The 24,508-nt window shown below is 44.3% G+C and overlaps 1 protein-coding gene across 6 annotated transcripts in view; it reads right to left on the bottom strand.

Moving 5' to 3' along the window:
- Positions 1-22,893, bottom strand: part of GLCE (glucuronic acid epimerase) — a 54,989-nt gene extending 32,096 nt beyond the window's left edge. The window contains exons 1-3 of one of the 6 annotated variants that reach the window (XM_049812255.1): positions 22,446-22,459; positions 11,289-11,608; positions 5,250-5,349 (exon numbers count right to left, since the gene is read on the bottom strand). The gene's annotated coding sequence lies outside the window, so the exon portion shown is untranslated. Of the gene's footprint in view, positions 1-846; positions 928-4,879; positions 5,007-5,249; positions 5,350-11,288; positions 11,609-21,946; positions 22,056-22,445; positions 22,530-22,837 lie in introns of those variants that run through there. The other 5 variants (XM_049812249.1, XM_049812248.1, XM_049812250.1 and 2 more) reach the window with 5 other exon arrangements.
- Between the last annotated feature and the right edge of the window lie 1,615 nt (positions 22,894-24,508).

The following is a 24,508-nucleotide window of genomic DNA, read 5'->3' as shown; positions in this document are numbered from 1 at the left end:
AAAGAACTTCTTCCTCACATCTCATCTAGATCAACCCTCTTTCAATTTAAAGCCATTGCCCCTTGTTCTATCACTACAGGCCCTTGCATAAAGTCCCTCTTGGGCTTTCTTGTAGGTGCCCTTTAGGTACTGGAAGGCTGCTATAAGGTCTCCCTGGAGTCTTCTCCTCTCCAGGCTGAACAAGCCCAACTCTTTTGGCCTGCCTTCACAGGAGAGGTGCTCCAGCCTTCTGATCATCTTCGTGGCCCTCCCTCTGGACTCGCTCCAACAGGTCCACATCCCCATGTCCTTCTTACACATGACCGAAAAATATCGTTTTCCCTTTTGCTATTCTTGTTAGCTCAGCTTCCTTTTGTTCCATTAGATATAATCCGTGCCATCGAGAAACTGCTTACACAACTCCAAGATACTCTCAGAGAGGACATGGCAACATTTCCCAGCCTTCAGCTGGCTACTGGGCCAGTTTCACTTCAATTTATACCGCTTGGCGATGCTCAGAGACCCTCTGCCAAAGAGGGAACAGCAGGAAGATGAAGGAAGATTTGCAGCTGCAGCAAGTGCAGGAGCTCCTCCCATCACAACACCCAGAGCATTATTCACTCCTCAGGCAATGAGAACCCAGTGGCAGAATTTAACACCTGCACCTGGTACCTACTAAAGCACGAGATAAACCACATGCTTATGAAAGATCACACATTACAAAGCCCAAAATGTTGGGCAGAAAACAAACACTATTTTGTTTCAAGTTTCACAGAATTAGTATAGTAATTAGTGTGAGTTAATAATTAAGTGATTTTACCCCTTCTGCCAGGTGTATTTCTCCCAGAAGAAAAAAAATAGTTTCACCTTCTGTGAAGGACATGGTTGAAAGATCAGTTTTTGACTGCAATGGCAGATCTTTTTCCAATGACAAAGGAGTAATACTAGGCTGGGTGCAGCACATACCTGTGCCCAACTGGGTAAATAAAGGCCAGCATGCACCTGGTACCATCTCGTGACCATCAGATGTCTAGTACCCTACAAGCCAAGTCTGCAAGCAGAGAGCACAAGAGAGCTTTTATAGGAGAAATGCTGAATTTATGAGCAAAAATTCTTTGTGGGGCAAGTTTTTCTCATAACAAATGGCCATCACTCCCCTTGGTAAAGGCTGACTATTTGCAGCCTCCAACAGCTGTAAGTCAGTTAAACATTTTGTCTGGGTTTGTTTTAGTTGCAGATACCTGCCCAGTTCCTCAGTGGTTTTGAGCCTGTAATCCAACATCATCATTTATCCATCAGTAATACGCTCTGGCCTAATAAATGAGTAGTTTAACGCACATTTAGTGACTTATTTCAAGCAGGTACAAATTAACCAAACCACCTTTTTGCCATCTGCTTGGAGAAATGAATTCCCACATTAGGGTAATAAAATATGGTGATGTGACATTTCCACAGTAGCTACAGAAAGGCACGCTTGAGCACAGCCCGCGAAACACAGCCCATCTCACATCCGCAGGGAAGTGACACAAAATACACCGAGCTTGTGGAAATTTCCAAACAGAAGCTGGTTCTTTCAGGGAAAAAAAACAACCACCAAAACCCCACCCTGCTGGGGAAGAGGCTCTGGATGATGTGCCAACCTAGACTCCACCACGATCATACAATACAGAGGAGGAAGGAAAGGCTTACGCATCTGTTTCCAGCAAGGGAACTAGGTCACTCGAGAAGCAATTAACAGGCTCACTGCAAAGATCGCCTTCCACCCAGCCATGCTGCATCAGATCCCTGAAGCGCCTGATGAACTGCGAGTTGGCCGCACAGAACCGCCCGCGCCAGGACGGTCACAGGACTGAAACACCCCCTTGTTTGAACAGAGTTCAGAACAACCTTCTGAAATGAGTTTTTCTGATGCTGCTAGTTAAAAGTTAGCTGAAGTCTTAATTAACACAAAGCAGAAATATAAAACAAAAAGTTTAAAGCTCCTCTGCAATCTAACAGCCACCTGCGTTTTACCAGGGGACTGATAGAGCTGGTCTTAAACTTCAGCAGGTGTGCTATAGATGCACAGACCCAGTTACTTAAATATATGATAGATCAAACAACCTCGGAAGACTTCATCCTAATTACTACAGCTGAACAGTTACCGCTGAAGCACAAGTAGAATAAGAAACCATCACAGAATTATTACAGAAAAAGCTAATTTAACAACGAGCTCCGGAAACATTAATTGAGGCCATCAACAAGGATGAGAAGACTTCACAGAAGAGTAGCCACCTCCAAAAATAATCTAGAATGACCTTGCTGCTTTGGAAAGGCAATATTGACCTGGAGGTGTTACATGAAAGACAGACTGGTGTAGAAGTCAAAGACATGACCTGGTATCCATGGCTGTATTTACCACGAGGGTGCAGCCAGCAAGTTGCCCCTGCCCGTAGCAACCTGGCACCTCTAGTAGCACGTGAGACAAATGAATAAACAGGCAAAACATTCTGCTTTCACCAATATTGTAAAAATTTCTTTAAGAAGTTGTACCCCACACCCCCCATTGCCAGGAACAGAGTATTCTCCTGAAGTTTCTGTTCAACAGCTGTTCAATATTCAAGCATAAAAATAAAATTAATACTAACCTATTTTCTTCTGGATGCTACAAGACTCCCTTTTTCATCTAGAAATTCAATGCATTCACTCTTATTCTCTTTCAAGCCCATTGACAGCCTATAAATTTGTACTTTATATTGTAGGGCATCCAGAGGCTCCAGCCAGGGTCAAGGCAACACGCTAGAATGGAGACACTGGCTCCAAAGAGCTTCTCAGTCCTGGTCTATCAAAATACCTTTTTAGCGGATGCTAAAATGCTCCCTGTCTATATAAACTAAACTGTTCAGTCTATGTCAATAGCTTCTCTGCTGCTGTTCCCCATGGCAGATTAATTATCAGTCTACCCAGATCTTCTCCTTCACCATATTAACTGATGCAATGTCATTTAAAACATATTAAATACAGCAATATACCAAACTTGAAAACTTGCATAATTCATGAAGGAAAAAAAGAAAAGAAAGAAAAAAAAAAGGCTTACACGCAGCTAGGAAATTTTGCAAACATCATTCTTTCATCTACCACCCTCCCCTGTATTTTTTTAAACCAATACTGAACTCGGGGGCAATTAATATCCAATACAGTTCTAACAGCAGCAAAATGATTTTTAGCATCTCCTTCAAACCACTGTTTCATACCATCCATCACTTACAGGAAAATACGATCAAGACAGGAGTCTATGAATAACTCTGCTTTTTCTCCAGGATTCAATCTAGACTGCTTCTAAATATGTATAATGCCTAGACTACATTAACACATTAAAGCTTTGTAGATTGCCATCAGTGCTTCTGCGGCTTAATTTCATCTGTCCCTCACAATTCAGATCTTCAACTACTTTCATCCTAAAGAAAAAAAAAAAAAAATCACTCCACTTTAAAAACTCATGATGCTCACATAAGCAGATTGCTAAGCATGTTTAAGAGGATATATATTTAAAACCTGGCAGCAAAACTTTATTCCCCTACTAAACAGGAGTATTCTCTCAGATTCTATTGCCTTGATGTTAATAAAAAGCATATTCTACGATCAGTTAAGCTTGAAAAAGTCTGGGAAGGATGATGAGTTTGACAAGTCAAACAATTCAGGAGTAGACTTGGAGAATATAGCAAGTGATAGAAGAGTGAACATTTTAAGCAACTGATAAAAAAAATCCACCACAAGGGATTCAATGTGCTTGTTTTTCACTCCAGCTGCACAAAGGATAGAAAAGCACAGTGCAGTAACACAAAATGGATGCTTTTTTGCAACCACCACCTTAATTTCCAAACAAGTTTCTCTGTCCGGTTAAAAATTCATTTCCTACTTCTAACTGAAGATTTTAATTGCTAACACAGATGCTCTTTTCTGCTCATTCAATATGAGAGAATTTAAAACATTCTGTGCCTGAGACAGTCCTGCTGCACAAAGTAATTGGAAATGACAGATCACATACACCAGTGCAGGCTTGACGTTTGTACATCGAGTTCTGAAATAAACCTCGGCAGATTCACAGGAGTACTCACTCCAAGCTGAACGAATTCAGCAGCAGAAGCCTGAAAAATAAAAAACTTACCAATTTCAGATTAAGCACACAAGAGCAGCATGCATTAATTACTGGGCAGAAGTTTCACGTTTTCTTTAATCGTTTTGAAATGCTTTGAATCACTTGTCTGGTATAGCAGCTCTGAAAGAGCTTTTATCTTCCAGCTGTAGCATGAGAGGCACGCTAGAAACCCCAGACAAGGTTTTCTACCTTCCAGTTTTGGCATCTCTCCTTTTGAATTAGGTTTCCTAAAGTTGTGCACAGTGAGATATAGCGTAACTAGCAGAGAAGCGATTTAAGTAAAAAAATAATCACTAAATTTAACAAGAGGAGAAACTTCACTTGGAAATTAGAGTCATGGAAAGACGAGCTTCAGTTTAATACGTGTATTTTGTATAGTATCCCGAAGACCCTATGCAAGTACAACAGGTTAAAAATCCTGCCTCTTCTGTGCTACTAAGCTCATGCTTACAGCATGGATAATCATATACAACTTACAAAAGAAGGTAATTAACACACTCCTCACATGAAAACAAACAGCTAGGCTAATAGCATGCAGACCTGTTCTCACACACCACCTTACCCGGAATAATTCACCATTGATACTTACAAGCGCTCACACTGGAGTAATTTATGGATACCATGGTAACATAACTACAGCTCACCAAGTCTCACCTTTCATGAAATTCATGCAACTACTACCTCTCCAAAGTGAGATTTTTTTCACCACCTCCACCCTATTTCCACCGCCCGCATCCTTCAGAAGTTACCAAGCTTACTTACCATCCAAACAGGGAAAATAAAAACCTCTGAAAATTAGGGTTTAGGCATGACAGCCCTTCAGCTGTACAACAAAAACAACCAGCTCATCTCCGCCCGAGCACCACAAGCAAGCTGGTCGAGTCCCCACGCTAAGCAGCCTGCTTCCCTTCCTCTGCGCAGGCTGAACCTGGTTATTGCCAGGACACCTCCTGTAAACACACAGCCATATGCCTTCTGCAGCTGCAAGTTATTAAATTGGATGAATGTTAACCATTTAGGCATCGACAGCAGGCTACACATTTTAAACACCTTACAGAAACTCCAGCCCAAGAGTTAACCAAATACAGACATTTATTAAGCAGGGAGCAGGGAGAATCTGCTCCTTTCTTACCTTAAGCAAAGGGAGGTCTCTGAATTCTAATGCATCTCAGATTTTTCAACTTCAAAAATATATCAGTTGGTGATTTAACGCGATTTCCCTCTCCGACTTCCTACAGGGGAGACGTGGAGAGAAAAAAAAAAAAAAGGAAAAATTTAAGTACTTAAGGATCTGCAACAGCCATCAGAGTTGAATTTTTTCCCCTCTATCTGTAAAAATCCTCTTATTCAGTCCTGTCTGCTCTTAAGACAGCACTGCTGACGAATTTCAAGGCTCAGCTCTTGACATGCAGAATCACTGAAGGATCAAGAGCATAAATGTCACTTCCTCTAGGCAGCACATCAACTGCAAAGGAGCCTAATCTGCTCTCCCCACCACAATCCTACCCAACTGAAGAGTAAATCCTGACATCTGCCTCATGCAGAGCTTTCATTAAATGTTTCTGAAGAATTCCAATTTAAAGCCCCTATCTAAAGGATCCCAGTTTTAGCTAAACCATTATGTAGTTTGACTTGAGAAACTGCACAAGTAGAAGAATATAAACTGAAAAGCTAATAAAACAGAAGTCAAAGACTAACCTTGAAACAAATTACAGCTGGCTACATCTGAGCAGTAACAGAGGCTCTGGAATTATTAAATGAGCTTCAGAAGAGATTTAACTAACCAAATTCCACTGCAATGCTTTATTTATGGTATGTGTGCCGGTCCCAAAATATCTGCTAAGGTTTTTCCATCTCCTTTATTGCTTCTGCATATTTCCTCATCAAATCCAACAGGCACAAACCCTATGGAGGCTGAAAGATTTTTTTTTTTTTTTTTTTTTTTGACAGTATTTCATAATGCAGTGGCCTAAAGTTCCTTGAAATAGAAATTAGATGTCATGAACACAACATCTTAAATACCTGGTATATGTGGATTAAACAGAAATCAGGACACTAGCATCAACTTGAAACACCATATAATTAACTCCTGAAATGGCATTTTAATAGTCTCTGCCCTTCCTCAACTGGGCAATAGCGTGTATAATTACTCTCTTATTAGCTCTCTGCATCCTTCCCTTGCATTCCCAATTTAAAATTAAACAAAAACTCTTTTGTTGGAGTTTGCCTTGAAGAAGTCTTGTTTTAAAAGGATTACCCGCTGCTGAAAGCAAACTGGATTCTATAAAAGGAGGCTTATTCGTGCACTTGAACTCTATTTCTTTAGGTATCTAAGACACACCTGGATCTTTTCAAAATCTATTTGAATTTTCTTACTGGATTAGCTCCATAAAGTAAATTTTATCACCCATTAAAATTTATGCCAATGCAACTTGAGCCTGCACAGTATTTCTTCCTATAATCCTCTTGCTGGAGGCTCAATTTAATAAACAAAGGCAGCTCTAATAATTCAAATCTTACTTTCAACGATGTGATGTGCCTGTCAGAAGCTTTCTACAACATAGTCAGTACATTTCTTCAGTCTCTCTCCAAGGCTTTGCATACATTTAAGCCTGCGTCTTGCCTTTTGAATGCTGATAACTACTGTGTTTCTTTTCTCTCCTTTAAAGGATTAAACACAACCACGCAGACATTTTTATTAGTGCATCATGCACCATTAAATTGTCAGCTTGTCTTCCACGATTCTCTTTTTAAAAAAAAAAACAAACCAACCACAAACAAACAAAAACATGGCCTTGAAAATATCTTTACAACAAAATACTCATTTTCTTGGCACTTACTTATAAACTGAAGCAAACAAAGCCAAAATCCGACCAACAAAGCACCACATGTATTTTCCTTACAGCCAGGTTGCAGAAGATGAGAACCACTCTACACACAACATGTATTTTTAAAGACTGCACAGTGCATTCACATAACATCTACCAGAAAGCCCTTCACTTGGCTGCCCCAAGAGATTTATTTTTATTATTTAAGAGTTCACCCTACTGCCTTCAAGTGGCAAGGTGAGAACTCCCCCATTTTGCACTCCAGTCATATGGGAACAACTCTCAGAGAAGAAATACAAGTTTTTAACATGAGAAAGCAGTGATATTTTCATCCAAGACAGTCCTCCATACACGAAGGATGGTGCCAACACACATGCTATGAGTCCCACACCAAGAAGGTGACGGCTTAGGATTCCCTGCAGTTACTTGCTAAGGGCGCTCTGGATTTTTAATACCTCCCTTATTTTTTGTCAATATTTCTATGTGGGAGTGAATCGACTCTTTTTCACACACTGCAGCTTCCTTCTCTCAAACTTTAACCTACCACCGAAAGTGCCCAAAATTTCCTTCAACAGGGCTGTGCCTTGGCACAATTTTCAACCAGCCCTGCAACCTTAACTTGAGAAAAAAAACAGCCAGCACTGCAGAAATTCAGTTCCTGCCCGAATTTAATCCATCTAGAGCAGTCTGCCCATACAAATCTTTTACCATGTGTCTCACTACCAAGCTTTAAATGTAATCAACATGTTTGAGATGTTTGACTTAGAAGGCACAAGACCCATTGACACTTCAGATTTGCACATTCCTTTTGTTTATCAGCATCAGCAGCAGAAGTACCCCTGCATCTCTTCATCAAGGAGAATTCCTTTCTAAAATACTGGTAAAATTCCAGAAACCATAGCAGTCCCGTTCAGCGCTGACGCAGAGATCAGTGCTGGGCAAAGGTCCCCTTGCTCCCCGCTGTCCTCAGACGGGCAGGACCAGGCTGGTTCCTTACAACAGGTCAGCAGAGAATAAACAAGGAGCATCCCTGCAACAGCTTGGACACAGTCAGGAGAGTCAATCTGGCCAAGTTATGTTTCTGTCTGCTCCTGGCTTGCAGAAAGAACAGCTGCAGAGCCTGGAAATAAACCCAGGAGATTGCCTGAAGGCTGAGCACGAAGCAGCCAAGCAGGTGCGTTACCCCCGTTTCTCTCGCAAGGCGAGAGGCGGCTCATGCAAACAGCTTGCACTGGGGGCTAGACGAGGGCATCACTCCAACAGCAAAGAAATCCCTGCGGGTACCTTCAGAAGAGGGATCAAGAACTTGACACAGTCAGACATTCAGCCAGCTCCACAAGGACTGCGGTAGGTAGAGGGTGAGGGGACAGAAACCGAGCAGGAGAAGGCACAAGTGACACTTAATGCAGCCCCGAGGGATGGAGAGCAGCTATTTTCTGTTCAGAGGAGCCAAAAGCCACGTTGGAAGCAGAAGCCCAACGTGGTAGCTTCCTCAGGAGGCACCTCAGCAGAAAATCAGTTGACTTGCAGGTTGAAGGTAAAATTCCCATAGACAGAGTTGCACATTTATCAAGAGCTTTTACGAATACATGCGTAAAATGAAAGATTTCTAACCATCAGTAGAGACAAGTTTTTACTCTCTGGTCCAAGCCACCTGCTTCATTTTAAGCCTTGCTCCACTTAGCTCCACTTCTCCAAACTCAGCTTCAGCGCTGAAACAAAGCTTTGGATTCTTTTCGTTATATTTCTGAAATATAGTGATTCTTGCAAGGTTTGGTAAGTTATTAATACATGTACTGGGCGATTAGAAGCCTTTGCTTGCAACCTGCAATTTCAGCACAACCACAGCAGTGTTATCAGATAATGTGTTAATAACCTGCTGTGTTTAAATACAGTGTTAGAGTGACAGGCATGTGCTGGTTTCAAAATGACAAAACAAATAGCCAAGCATGCAAATTTTACACAATCAATTCCAAACTCCCAACTGAAGATGAAATCCTGTTTCTAGATGTAGGCTAACGCTTTATAGAACACTGTGGGAATGCAATACCCTAAACCACAATTAAAACAGAAAGGATTTGCCATGCTTTTTTGAAGTTAATTTTTTTTTTTTTTTACTATTAAATTTTTTTATTTTTTTTTACTAAAAAAAAAAAAAAAAAAAAGAAAAAAAAGGACTACTTGTAACTGCCCACAGCTTGCCTTAGGAGGTACAACCTTTCCAGTAGCAGGGTAAGGTTGGACAACAGTGTAACTCCAGCTTTTGTACAAGGTTTTAAGATACTCCCTGGAGGGGGCATCACATAAAAGAACAACTCTTCCATCTTTGATAACCAAAGTTTCGGCTGTAGGCAAAGCTAACAGAGGGGTCAGGCTAACAGAAGCTATAGAGGAGACAAGTACTCAGCCTCACCAGGAAGGACTTGCAATAGGAGAAGCAAAAGATCTCGTCCTAAGGCTATCAGAATACATCCCAAAGAGATGGTCCAAAATCAGTTTAACTCATTTTGTTGATATTACTCTCATGAATGCACAAAAATCACATTTTCTTTTCATGCCCAGATAGGAGGAGGATTTTATCTCATTTCTATTAAACAGAACAGTAAGACCTCATATTTTACTTCGGTGATCTATAAAACAGAATTTGTTGTTTCTAAAGCCCAAGATTGTTAAGAGAAAAAATTTTCTACTCCACTTCCAGCTGTTGCACATTTCTGACACTGAGCCACATCCACAGGCACAGGCAGAACACACGATTCCTCCTCCAAGCTGCATTTTAACATTTTGCCATCTGAGTCAAGAATCTGACGGCTTCAAGTTACACAGTTCAGATCAGGCATCTGACTTGGTCATAAACCCCAAGATCTGAATTTCTGCTCTCATACAATGCCCATTACCAACGTGGCTCCTCTAAATTTGCCGTGCCCATCCATCGAGACAGAGACGGACATCTTTTCCATAACCCAGTGTTTCTGTCACCTCCCAGCTGTACAGGATGGTGGTTCAGGCAGTCAAAAGAGCAACATGGAAGCTGCAACCTGGTGTCTCAGCTAAGATGCCAAAGGCTAGCAAAGACTCACTGGTTTAAGGTAAAGTATCAGCCTGCTAGAAGAGGGCAGAGGAGAAAAGGTGCAGGCACAGCAGCCTGCCTTCAGTGCACTGAACACAGAGTTTCACGCTGACATTTGTCATTTATTAAGAGCGCTTTTCAATTTAAATAAGGTGGTTAAAGTGATAGCACCCAATTAACTGCTCAGTAGGAGGATGTCATTAATATTCATGAAACATTCAAAGCAGACATGGGATTCTTAATTGTCTGAGCCCACACACAACAAAGCTGCACTAATACTGTACCATCCCCCCCCCCCCCCAATTTTTTTTTTTTTTAAATCAATATTCATTTTAGTAGCTGATTTGGATTCCATTCTGATTTTTGCCCATTTAAACACCAGTGTTCAGCTTTACCCAACTCTGCTCCTGGTGAGAGGGGAACTTTTGGTCCCACAGAAGGAGGAACCAGACTGACTCAAGCCCACGGGGTTAAACCCAAGTAACCCAGGTGCTGGCTGTCACAGCAAGTCCCTCAATTTGAGCCACAGAGGCAGTAAAACTGTCCCTCCCAAGTGCTGCCATTCCAGTGTTCAATCCCAACACAGCTGATTTTCTGACTGCAATGTAGTGCAAAGCAGTTATTTAGAGTAAAAAAAATAAAAAATAGTGCCCACTGAAGATTGATCTCCTTGTCCTACAAGGTAGGAGCTCTGCTGGGTTACAAAAAAAAAAAAAAAAAGGGATTACAAAAACTATGCTCAGACTAAATTATTCTGGAGGCAGTTCTGGGCTAAATGCGAAGGACCTGCCCACCTCCGTTCACCAAAGCTGAGCGGGAGCTCCTGCAGCTCCCCGAGCAGGGCAAACCTCCGCCGAACAGCAGTGGCATTGTAAGATTCGCTCTTGCAGCTGCACTGGTTTTATCTGCGTCTCGTTGTCCATCCTCATCAGCCTCGTGAGCCTCCCTCACGCAGCCCCGGCCCGCAGAAGCGGGGTGCCAGGGGCTCTGCACAGACCGCTGCTCCCCACCTAGACAAACATTAAGCTTGCGATGCAGAATGGTGGAATAAGAATTTTTTAAAGCATGTCCCAAGAGAAATGACGGCAAATCATTTAGCCATCAGGAGATCAGGATAGCAGGAGACTGAATTGTACTCGGATACCAAGGGGAGGAAAGTGACATCAAACATCAGGCGGGACCTGCTGCCATCCACAGAGCAAACTTCATCCCTGGAAGGAGAGGAGCGAGTTCCAGCAGAGGGCACTCGGATGCCAAAAGAGAACAAACCCACCGTGCGCAGGGCGTGGGGATGGCTCTGCCAACATCTCCATCGACCGGGAGAGACGAGTTTTGCCGCTAGTCCTCAAGCAGCCGCAAATGCACCATGTTCGATCCAAGGTCTAATTTCGGGCTCTCTTCCAGCCACAGCAAAACGCTTCTGCCGCCAACTCCCGTTTCAAAGGGTCTCTGCAATCCCACGCACTGGATGCAGATGGGTTTGCTTTGACAGCAAAGACCAGAGAATAAGAAACTCCACACCAGTCCCCGAGGAGTCCTTCCACTTTGGGAAACTGTTTAAGGGGAAATGTGCACTACTGTCAGTCACACCAGCTGTTAAAATAAGGAGAAAGCAATGTCACAAGTCAAGCCAAGCATCTTGTTAGATGTTTTTTACGCCGCAACATTTTGCAAAGAAAGCTTAAATCTTCTCGAAGAAATGGCCAACTTCATAGCAGCAAAATTTGAAATTCCCTGTCAAACAGGCAGGGAACTTGTTAAAAATCCCATGAGCATTAAAATGCAGTGCACCACAAGTCGCATCTCAGCAAGATAACCTCCATTTGCTCAAATGGAAACTGAATGTAAGGACTGAAACCAGTAGGACCAGTTTCAACTGTAGTTACTTTGGGGGGGAAAAAGTTTTACTGGTCAATGGTCCTTCTGGAGCAGAAGCATTTTACCAGAGTATTACAGATGGTCGTTTTTAAGTAGTTGCCACAACAAGGAATAAGCCTACAGTTACAGCATACATCTCCAAGCAAATGAAATGAGCTGTGCACCTTGGATTGTGCACAGTATAAAATATGTGGGATAAGAACTGCGCACTATATAGCCCATGTCAGGGAAAATGCAAATGTTTACATGCACTATGAAAAACAGGGGAAGATTGGTAGTTGTTTTTTTTTTTTTTTTTAATTTACATAGGTTTAAAAGCTTGTAGATAAGACAGGTTTTTAGAATCACACAGGTGGATTTAAGGCAAAATCAGAATGTGTGATTGACAAGAGTCTGCACAACCAAAATCCTGTGTGCTGCTCTGCCACCACAAGAACATGCACCTGGCAAGCACTATTATTACCCCTGGCAAATGCCAAGAGAGTAAACCTGGCTGTTCCAGGGCTTGAACATCTAGGTTTGCCAGGCACCGAGTAGATCAACTTTTGACCTCCTGATACTGTGTCCTTTTTATGAACACACATGTCAGAAATGAAGCAATTTAGTGAGTGTCAGAGAAACACAGCATCACCTTAAGTCTTCTGAACATGAAAAACAGCCATCAAAACATGGCTGTTCTGTGAATGATCTGTAAGCTTTCATTTTCCCAAGCCACCAATACCATAAAAAAAAAAAAAAAAGTATTTAGGTAAGAAACTTGAGAATTGTATCTTTAAAAAGGTGAGAACCTGATAAATCGCACTCCTGCAAGAAAGCCAATTTTTGCAAATAGCTAAAAAACATGTCACAATTATGCATTACTATACAGCCTGTGGTGTTGTGGCAGCCCATTTGCATATCTATTACTCTATAAATTTTACAGTCCACAAATACCAAGAATACTTTACTGTTACTGAATGCCAATGCCAAGACTCGCCTTTCTAAGAAAACACAGAACTGTGCAAAATCCTTTGTCTAAAGCATAACATTCACTGCTGGTGTTTACTGTAAATCTCAGCTCTGTGACCCACCCAGCTTTAAAGTTTAAGAACAAATTCACCTTCTGTATACATAATACTTCTGTAAGATATAAGGCACCAAATACTTACTTCTAGATGTAGTTCAAAGATCAAATAGGAGTTTAAGGACTAGATAGATGTGTATTGTGACCGACTTTCTCCACGTTATACCAACAGGGATACATAACCTCCTGCCCGGAGCAGTAATAAACTACGCCTTCAGTGATAAAAAAGCCCTCTATTGAAACCTCTAGTGGAAATAAGACCTGTGACTATTGAGGAAAGCATCTGACAGACATTAAATCCAAAAGCACACCTTTTCTCGCATCTGTCCATTCTCACCTCTCAGCAAGGTGCTGATCCTAGCCCTACCAATGAGCATTCAAGGGTTTTGATACTGCATGTCAAAAATGTTTGTGTGCATGCACAGCTTATTTTGATATAAGGCCATTTCTCTACCAGAGGTATGCAAATATACACCTTTCAACTACAGAAGGTTAAACACTAGGGCATGAGTGTACCTCCCCTCTTTTATCCAGTGTGATGTTATTTTGTATATTATGCAAAGGAGTCCAAGTGTAGCATTAAGTTTTCCATAATTCTTCACTTTTTGTGATAACGTAACAGAAACGGTTCTTTTAAAAGTCTAATTCCCGGCAGGCTTAATATGAACATTCTCCGAGAGTGCTGTTCATGCTTAAAAACAGGCATTAAAACAGCTAAAACATTTGATGTTTGGAAACAAAGTTACCCATCTGCCAAGGGTTTTGGAAGCATTACATACCACGAAAGATTTTCTGTTCTAAAGCCATTTCATGTTAAAGAAAAATCTCTAGACATGCAAAGCTTGAAGCTTAAAAATAATCCTTTCCACTTAGTTCTAGCTCTCCCTTGCAAAAGCATTTCTTTACTGTGAAGCACCAGTTTTCTGTTGCAAACAGCCACCCATCGCATAAGATTGAGTATTTAGATCTACCTTGCCTCTACAAAATAATGGCATTTATAAATTAATCATAACACTTAAAAATAACTGACCTACTTTGCTTGGCCACCTAGGATTCACCGCGTGCAAGCATCCAAGCTATGAATTACCACCGTGCCAATGGAAGTGTGAAGGTACTGCACATCAAGCTGAGATTCCACGGCAAGTTGCTGCACAACCTGCGCTGTGTGCATGCTCAGCTGCCTTCAAAATGCTGCTGCGGGGCTCGCCAAGCCTCCCAGAGTGAAGGTCCAGTTACCTCCATCAGGTTTCCTCAAACAGAAGTGCTACAGCCCGGCTGACCCTGAGATCAGTGGCACGCTCTCATGCACCGGAGGTACTTGAAGCTTCAGCTACGGAGCAGATTTGCAGAAAGCTCGCTGTCTGCTGGGGGAGGCACTGAAAACAGCTTAAAAGAAGACAAACACCACATCCCTTGGTTGCAATGCACCCATGAAGCTAGGGACAGCCTTCCAAGCAAAGCAGCTGGAAGACAAGCCCAAGAGCAGGTCGCAGGGAGCACCCTTGCCAGGGGCAAAGACAGTGTGTTTGGGGTAAGAAATAGCCTGATGCTTGCGAGGCCACAGGCATCAAGAAGCATTTTTGCAAACTACAGGGCAGCGGCACATCGGCAGCACCACACACTGAGTGCTGGGGGTCCTGGTTTGTCCAGGCTGTGGAAGTGACCGAAACATTAGCCTTTTCTAATCCTAAAACCCTGCTGGCTTTAAGTTACCACTAACATATGGCTGAGCAGGATGAAGCTGTTCCTCCCACCCACCCAAAAGCAAGTAGCTTTGACAGTTTAACTTCCTGGGAAATTCAGATTTTTCTGGAAGAATACTCAGTACACGAAAAATATAGCAAAACCCACTAGCATGTGGAGGAAGGTGGCTGTCATTGTACAAAGCATGCAGATCTCCAACACCTCGGCTGTGGGACTGGCATATAATGGAGATTTTATCTAAATTCACCTTCTGTACAGCAGTTCCAGTGCAAATTTATCATGTGGGCAAGGAAAAAAACACTCAAAATCAGTTATAAAGTGAATCAGAAGTGCATAACTATTTAAGAATAGATTAAGAAAAAAAAAATCACAACTCCAATTACACTCAGCATCTTCCCTGTTCTTCCACAGATGACTCATACTTCATTTTCTTCATCTGTAGAGCAACCATAGTGCTGTTCATGTTGTTCTTTACGTTTTTATTATCAACCAGTAGAAAACCTCACAAGCCTAGGGAAAGTTATTTCCAGCAGTTCCTGTGGCTGTGTTTCCATGGTTAGGATAGCTGCTCACAGCCAGCAGCACCACAGCAAACCCTGGCCACGCACCCACGGAGACGGCAGGCTTCCAGGGGCACGCAGGCAGCCCTGCCTGCACGTGTATTTTCCCTCTGAGTACAACCAGACTGTCCCAGAGCAGCCAGTGGATCCCACTGGCAACCACGCATCATCAAAAGGCTTGCTGCCTTTGCAGTATGAAGTATGTGATCTATTTTGGTTTCTCAGCTACATGGAGAAACAGTATACATATAAAAAAAAAAACCAACCCAAACAACCCGCATTGAGAAAATTACTTCTCCCTTACTGCAGCAGAAGATGCTCTGATCTCATTTGTTGACATTTATCATTAGGAAGAGAGACATCTGAAAGCCCTACTAGGAAAGGAAAGCTTCTTAGGGTTTTTAAGAAAGCCTACATTAAACAGCAGGGATGGCGAGAGCCGATTAGTCCTTCAGCTTGAGATACACAGTACAGTTAACACAATTTTAGTTTTTTTAAAAGAACTTAACAAAATCAGCTAAGACAACATAACCAGCAGCCTTCTGTATTCAACTTTGTATTCAGGTACCTTTTTAACAGGAGAGCTTGATGAATAAATACATCTTGAATTCATAGCTCAACTTCCCAAAAATCAAAGTCAACATATTTAACAATATATGTATGCTAAAGAAAAAAATTTCTGCTTATCAAAAAGCAGAAGCATAAATCAAACAGGCACAGATAAAAAAAAAGTAAATAGAAAAGTATTTTCAAAGGCCCCTCCACTTCAAACCACAAGCCAGAACTCTATTTTCAGACAAGTACGTTCATTCGACAAGAGGCTTCTGCAGATGTATGACATCTTTCTCTAAAGTCTTGAGACACTCAGCAAACACATCCAGGTCAGCTCACTAACTCCGCTTTGCTCGCTTTTGACAACTGGTTGCAAACACAAACCATGCTCTTAAATAGTCAGCTCAATAATCAATTTAACAATTAATCCTTATATCTGCTCAAATGCTGCTTAAAACAAATCATTAGAAAGAAAATTAAGCCACCAGCCATCCATTATTTCTTATTCAGTCAAAACAGTATCTAGCCATCTTGTATAACATCAAACTAAACAAGGCAATCCAACAGCTTTTCAGGGAAAATATGAATGAAAAAGAAAAGTTAAATATTGTGTGAAGGTCACCTGACTGGATAACCTTCAGGTCCATTTCAACAACTCAACTCTACCTAAAAGTGTGGCAGATACCACAAACATTCAAAAATTAAATGGATAGCAACCACCGAGGTTAGGAATCCTGCAGGTCCGAAAGCTTCAGGTACTTCCTGGGAATGTATCCCACCATAAGCAACAAGAGCTGCACTTGTAGGGCATGATTTTTAAAGATGATTTTCTTGCCACAGTTACCTTTGCAGCTTGGATGGCACTGAACACCTGTAGCCGAGCTAACAGACTGTAAACGAAGCAGAGTAGGAAGCAATAGAACCCATTTTTTATTTCTTCAAGCAGGTTTTTTTGCAAGAATTAATTCATATATTTTGGTATTGTTAAAAAGATTTCTATAGGAAATTCAAATATACATTAAATATAATAACTGGTAAAATAAGGTCATCCTGTTCAGATTTAAACTTCCTTTTCCTATAAGAGAAGGAAAACAGCAAAAATACTTCTTCAGGAAAACCACATCCAGGAAGAAATGGGAAAATCCTTTCACTTTCAACATGGAAACCAAAGTTTTAAGAGGAACAAAACTGCCTTTTCAAGCACCAGTCACACTTACTGAAGGTGAGGTCAACCTTTGGTATCTCCAAGATTGAGAAGCACAAATAAATATCTTGAGCTTTCACCTCCAAGGGAAGTCCCACAGCCGCACTGGCTCGAGGAGCTCCTGATAAACTGCTTTTGTTTCAAAACTTTCTGGAATTTCCCACATACCTTAATACAATTAAAAAGAGAAAAATAAACGCACTAACAGCCCCATTTCCTGTGCTAGACCAGCTCAGGGACACTCCTATCAAACTTGCCTGTTCAGAAGGCTTCTCACTGAAACACACGGCCTAAACTGAACTCACAAGTACCCTACAAGGGACACAGAAAAAGTTTTGATACTCTGGAATAGACTTTATTTTTCATGGCAAGAAGCAGGACAGAAAAAAAAATGAGCTTGAATGAAGCCACTTTAGAAGCTAAACCAAGCGGTAACCTTCCTAGTTCCCACTACGTACAAGAAAATCAAGTGCTCTACTGCCAAGTCAAGCTCATTTTCTGCTCCCTCACTTCAGCTCTGTTCTTACCTTACTTTTTCGTGGGTCTACATATTAGCCCTAAACCCCAGCAAACGTGGCTCACCACCACTCCCATTTGCAGAGCGTGTGCTGAACCGTGGTCCCTCCCCAGCACCTTCTCCAGGAAACATCCAGAGCAGAAATGCTGGACCCTGCTAGACATGGAAACCCTTTGCTTAAGTGAGCTTTGTTAGGCAGAATTTGCTCCTTAATCCAAATCATCTAATTATGTCTCTCAATCTGGATCCAAACTACATGCATGCTTAAGTTTAAAAATCTTACCTGCTATTTTACATGTTCTTAAACTAATATTCATGTGGAAAGTGCATTTGAAAAGAACCTTAATCAAATAGAAACCTTATTGTTCTCAACCTTACCAAGGTCAGCAGGAGATACATTTTAAAGCTCAAGCTAAAATGGTTTGGGTTTGGGGGTCGGGGGAGGGGGGGGAGGGGTTGGTGTTTTGGGTTTTTTTGAGTGGCTAACCTTACTGCTTAGCATTTACAGTTGCTTCAGAAAATTCTGTGTTAAGGTTTTTATTATAGTGAAAGGGGGAATATATCATTCCTGAAAGAGCCAAGATTCAATGCTTCAAAGTCTCTATCTGTACGGTAGATATTGCACGGGCAGCAACATGGGTATTCCCTGAACATCTTAATTTCCAAAAGTGCAACTTCAGACAACAATAAATTCTAACTCCTGAAAACATAGCCCAACCAATTTATTTTGTGATCAACAAGCCACATGTAATCTAGAGTCTGTAAATCAGATTTTATAAAGTGACACCAGCCAACTGGTTCCCATATCAGGGGATACCACCTGATCTTTAACTCTAATAATACAAGCGATATAAATGAGGAAAAAAGAAAAGGTGGCATACTTGAGATAAGACACTAATTAAAAGCTCATTTCCTTTGGAATTAGCAGTGAGCTTTCTTTAGAAGGATCTCATTACCATGCATTTTATCTGTCACCTCCAATATTTCAAATTCAATATTAACATTTAAAACACAGCCGAGAAGCTATGTGCAGTTTTCAAGCAAACTTTGTTAAATATTAGCTAGATCATTACAAAGTCTTTCTTTCGTGCCACAGGTTTGCACACTGCTTCACCCAGATTAAAAGCAAGTGCCGAGGCTCATCTATGGCTCTGTTGGCAAGTACGGCACAAAGTTCGGCAGTGAGGAGGGATTAAAAAGCCAGCAGCCCGCTTGTCACACACAGAGGAGGTGCCATGTTCTAGTGCCAACAAGACACTGTGAAGAGGCAGGAAGCAAAAAGGATGCCAAGAGGAGAAGATGAGGTGAAAAAAAAACAGAAACAAAAGCTGCAACTGCAGAGCACGGAGGGGGCAGTCAAGAAAATAGCGAGTGCCGATAGGAAAGCAACTTTACATTTTGTTCTAGAAATGCTAAGTGAAAATCCAGCATAACTACAGAAAAGCTAGATTTGCGCAGGGTTACTTGCATGAGCAAATAGTCCACAAATTTGAGTGTTTACTCCCCAAATTTTATTTAGGAACATCAGAATTTTAGCATTAGGGAAAAAAAGGAAAATCACGAAATGGCAATATTGTAAAAGGGGAACATCTTCTGACATTTTAGGTCTGTAGCACAAGGATAAACTGATGAGTCAACTTGCTTTGAAAACCAGCAGAAATTAGATCTTAAGGTTTTGACTGCGGCTCAGACATGTAAGCTAGGTCATTAAAAACATACCCAAATAACTAAAGTAACCAGTTTAAGAAACACCGCAAGTAGATGCCTTTTAATCTTACAGCTCAATTAAATGTTCAGAGAAAGAGAGTTACTTTAAATGTAGTCTCAGTGAAATCTAACTTATTATTTCCCTTTTCTTGCCAAAAGAGCAGAGACCCTGAACAGAGAGAAGAAAACCACCAAAGACCATTAGGCAAAAAAACACAAAGCAGCAGTCTGGATTATCACCTGCTCACGCTACAACGGTTCCATAGGTGACCATTGCTACTCCTGCCAAATATTACTGGGGTGGGGGGCTTTGGGGGGTTTGTTTTACACATTTTACCTATTTCTCTGCAGCAGTCACCCAAGACCTCTTGTTTACTGCAGCATATGCACTAGCCAGGGCGACTAGTGCACCTCTTGTTTTTCCAGCTGGAGTAGCATTATAGACTCTGCATTACAAATGGGAGTGCTATTGTTAAAGAATCAATTGGACAATGAAAGAGCTAAGGACACTTGTCTTACAGAAAATTACTGTCAAATGCTGCCAGACCCAGCTTTCCCTCTTTCTGGGCCACCAGCCAGATACTAATCATTTCAGGTCCCTACTAATTTTTAGCTGTGTAACATGCTGCGTGATACAAAAGGGGCAGCTTCGTCCAGGCTGTGCTATAAGATACTTTTATTGATTATTTAAAAAAGAAATAGCTACCATCCCAAATGTAGACAGTGACATTATTACCTCATGAAAAGTTAAAGGACTTCCCAAGGCACCACCTGAAGGGACACGTGCCAGGATCTCCTTATTAAAGCAAGTCTTCCTACGTTATTAGAGCACAATGTCATAAGCCATTCCACAAGCCGGGCAGACAAAATAGTTGTGGAAGTTGCATCGTATCTTGCTAAGAAGAGATTTGCTTTTTTAAAAAGGTACAAAGAGCACCTGGAAAATCGAGATGCCTCTGACCTCAATTATATTTATCGATCACCAACTGTATCAGAAGGGTTAGCTGTTCACTGAAGTGAAAACAATGCCTTTAAGTAAACAAAGTGCAATATTTCACCTAGATTTCACAACTATGCCAAAGAACATCTTAGTAGGGCAAGATGCCTCTACAGATATATCAAATATTGTTAAGGCTTGTTATAACTGGCCAAGTTTAGAAGCACACAACGTCCTTAAAATCCTTTCCGGCTTGGCCAGCTCTAACTAGGAGAGCTATTAACTACTGGCAACTCCTGTGTCTAATGGAACAAGCCAAAAGGCTCAAGTTCCTAATTGTCAAAAGAATAAAAAAAAAAAAACAAACCCAAACCCAAAACACTCTCACACTTTTTGGGCTGCACTCCCCTGAAGCCAACAAGCATCATGTGGAAGAACTGGAAAAATCACACTCCTGTTTGTACACTGATCCTCTTCCACTACCTGGGAAGCTGTGAGGTATTTGCCTTTGCAACACTAAAATTTTGCTTAAAGGCAGAATATATTAGCTAAAACTTTGCATTATAATACTACTATCACGCATCCTTCTTATGCTTCTCAGAACAGGCAGAAGCAGAACAGCCCACGGACGCTCAAACCTATCTGCAACTACAGCACAAGCACATCTTATGTGCGTTCTCATGACTTTGCCTTACAATAAAATGCCCAAAATCTCTTTCATTATGAGGCATCTTCCACAGTTTCATGCGCAAGGTCTGCAGCAGCTGATCTGTATGTTGTACTCTGAAGGAAGCCACAGTACACATGATCCCAGAACATACTGTCCTCATCATCCGAGTACTCACCTGCACTCATTCTAGCTCTTACAAAAAGCATGGATATTATTTTAATTTTCCCCTTCCCAGAGAGCGCATTGATCAGGTTTTCTCCTCTTCGCACTGTTCAGGTGGGTGTGAATTCCAGAAGGCAAAATAAAGAGCACATATAGGCTAGGTCTCTTTCAATTCGGTCCCGTTAAGGAGGGTGACTGTTCCTGTACTAACATACCTCCAGCACAAAACCCACTTAGCTGCAGCCTTCCTAACAAAGCTGATTTCATCTTGTTACACCTGCTACAGCACTCGCTTGGAGTGTGCAGTGATCCTTCACATAAATAGGTTTACAGGTGGCTGTTACTTTGCCGATTCCAGAAGCACCGGGAAACCTGCTGTTTGCTGGTACAGAAGCAGTTTCAGAGCTTGCTTTGACAAAGTCTGATGCACCTCCAGTTCCCAGTGAAAAACTAAAGAATAAGAAAGTATTCTGAGTTGAGTTTAGCTTTATGGGCACCTGACTAAGCATCTCAGCCTTACTGTGAGCGCCTTCCTGTTGTTTTTGTTATACCTCGACATCTCAGGTACGGACACAAATGCATGCAAAATGCCCTGACGGAGCAAAAGAGCACCCACGCCTGAGCAGGGACAACCCAGCAGCACCTGAGTGGGCCACTTCAGCATTTTCCCTTGGTATAGATTCAGACCAGCTGCCTGAGCAGTGTCTGTCATTCTGTACCGGGAGTCGACCTCTGAAGATATTCACACCCCTCTTGCCTAGCAGAAGCTAGGTTGTACTACGTGATTAAACACGATTCTTTATTATTCGCTGAGCCTGTCCAGATACCGTACACAGACCGTGTCGCACCTCACCAGGGAACACCCCTGCTACACAGCTTAGGCGAAGGAGGCAGCTTTGCTTCCCCTGCGAGAAACGTGCCGGGTTTTACCGGGAGACCTCGGCTAGCGCGATTCCTCCTTCTAGAGTTTGATTCACCTTGAATTGGAGGTTTTCCAGGCAGGACTCACCGCGCTGGAATCCCACCCGCTGGAACACAGAGGGTTCCTCCGCGTATTCCTGCGAACCACAGACCCGCGCTCCTGCGTCGTCCTTCCAGGCTCAGGGAGAACTCCCAAACCCCAGTTTGGGCCGAGCACCGCCACGCACCGAGGGCGCGGGGTGAGGCCGGCTGGCCCCAGCTCCCTCCCCCAGCCCACCCCAGCAGCCCCAGGCCGCCGCGCGACACAGCCCACCCTTCGGAGAGCCCCGGGGCTGCCGCTACCGGCTCCGAGGCTGCCGTTACCGGCCACCCGCTGAGGAAAGAGGGGGCCTCGGGGGGGGCCGCCTGGGGCTGAGGAGGGGGCGCGGGGCCGCGCCGCCTCCGGAGGGGCCGAGAGAGGCCTCCCGGGCGGAAGCGGAGGGGTGCCGGGCCCCCGCGGGGCGGAGAAGCCGCGGCCGGGGGTACCGAGCGGCGGGAGGCCGGGCCGGGTCCTACCTGCGGGGGCGCGGGCCTCGCTGGCGGCGGAACCCCAGCGCCGGGGAGGCGGGGGCGCACGGAGGGGCCGCGCCGCGTCCCGCCCCGCCTTCCCGCCGCGCCGCCAATGGGAGGGCGGGGGGCGGGGCGCGCCGAATACCCTGGCCAATAGGCGCGCGGGGCGCGGGCCGCGCGGCGCGCCGTGACAGCGGCGCCGGCGGGGCGGGGAGCCGGCGGGGCGGGAGGGGCCGCTGCACCGGGGACACCGGCCCCGCGGCGGGGCCGGGGCAGCTCCCGCCCCTCCCCTCCCACCCCATCCCCACGGCGGGCAGCCCCCCCCATGCCGCCCCCGCTCCGTTCCCTCTCAGCCACGGCTTCACTCTACACCGTTCCAGCCACCGGCGCGCCCTTACCTGCGCGGTGCCGCCGACATGGGTGGCAGGCGGGGCGGGGCGGGGCGGGGCGGGGCGGCGGGACCTCCCAGAGAAGGGCAGCGCACGGCGGCCGCGGCGGAACCCCAGCGCCGGGGGCGGGGGGGGGGGGGGGGGGGCGCGGGGGCGAACGGGCGGCCCGGCCCCGCCCCTACTTCGCGCGAGAACGGCGGGTGTGGGCGGGGCCTGCCGCCAGCCAATGGACTGCGCGGGATCGGGAAGGCGGGTCTACCGGGTGGGAGACGCTGCCCATTGGCTGCGCGGCGCCCCGCCCCTTGGCAGCGCGCACGTGGCGGCATGGCGGCCGCGGTGGCGGCGTCTTGCTGGGCTGTCCTCCGTGTGACTGGGGTGGGGGCTTTAATTAAAGTAACCTGTGAGGGTTTGCCGTTGTTTTCCTTTTAATTGAACTAGTCTGTAAGGGTTTTAGCGATCCTGTAGGTGGAGCTATGAATTCTCTCCCTCAGGCCTGGCAGGTTCGCAGCTGCATGGTGGTTTCCCAAGCAGTCGCAAACGTCACGTTTCACAAATGTTACTGGACTTTTTTTGTCTAGTTCTCTCGTGAAGTAAACGTAGTTACTTACTACATGAACTAAATTTTACCTGTTTCTGCTCAGCGTGCAGAAATCGCCGCCTTGACCCGCTGCTGTGACGTCTGATGACGTGTTAGTTTGTGTGCCGCTCTCCTTCGTGTTCTCAGAGATACCCATGCCAGAGGCTTCCCTCCTGAAATAAAACTCCTCATCCCTATGCAGGCAACAGATGCCGAATTTCCCTTCAGCCACTTCTAGTTTTTGCCTGCGGCTTCTGCACAGCTGTATTGCTTAGTGCCAGCAGCACTTGGCCATCCAAAGCTGGATCCTGCCCAGGTGGGTTTGCACAGCCTTGCATGCTGCCTCTCGCAAAACCCTCGTTTGCATTTTGCAGCCTTGCTCCCTCTGCTCCTGCCCTCAGGGCAGGGGTTTGCTGCCCCACTCCCTTTCCCCTGCACCCATGCTCTGGCCCAGAGGGCTGCCTTTCCCCTAAGCTCAACCACCAGCTCCAAAAAGCCTTTGCCTGCTGTTGGGGCTCTGACAACGCGGGCAAGATCTCGGAGCAGGGAGACGAAGCTGCTCTGGGAGCAGCGCGGTGCTCTCAGGTGCGTGGGCTGAGCACGGGGCCCTTTGGGTGTCCCAGCTGCACAGGCTGGATTGAAATCCCAGCCCTGTTTGTGCACCGGTTGCACGGAGGTGCCAGGCACGGGGATTCGCCCCACATCATCCAAGCCCACCGGCCTCCAGGTCTTTTATACCACTACAGACTTCCCGTGCTAAAAATCCAGGTTTAGGGAGCTCCAGCTGGAAATGGTGGATTGACCTTCCACTGATTTTAAATTAACCAAGTAAGAAGAGACTCAGTGAGTGTCTTAATTACAGCATTATCTTCATTACTCATCAGCAGACCCGGGAAGGCATTTACTCGAGGCGACGACTCGGCATTGCCACGCCACCTTCACCGCTTCGCCCTGCAGTTGCAAGCACGATCCTTCGGTCTGGTCTTACCTTCTCCACTGCAAATAAAAGGTTGCCCCAGCACACAGTGTGCGAGGTCGGAAAACGAGCAGCAGTGGAAGGGGGGTGCATGTGTCACTTGGTGTGTTACTGGGGTGCACTTAAG

This window comes from Accipiter gentilis, chromosome 10 (assembly GCF_929443795.1).
Source record: "Accipiter gentilis chromosome 10, bAccGen1.1, whole genome shotgun sequence".
NCBI lineage: Eukaryota > Metazoa > Chordata > Aves > Accipitriformes > Accipitridae > Astur > Astur gentilis.
The sequence above is the reverse complement of the archived record's forward strand: the minus strand, read 5'-3'. Positions and strand labels throughout refer to the sequence as shown.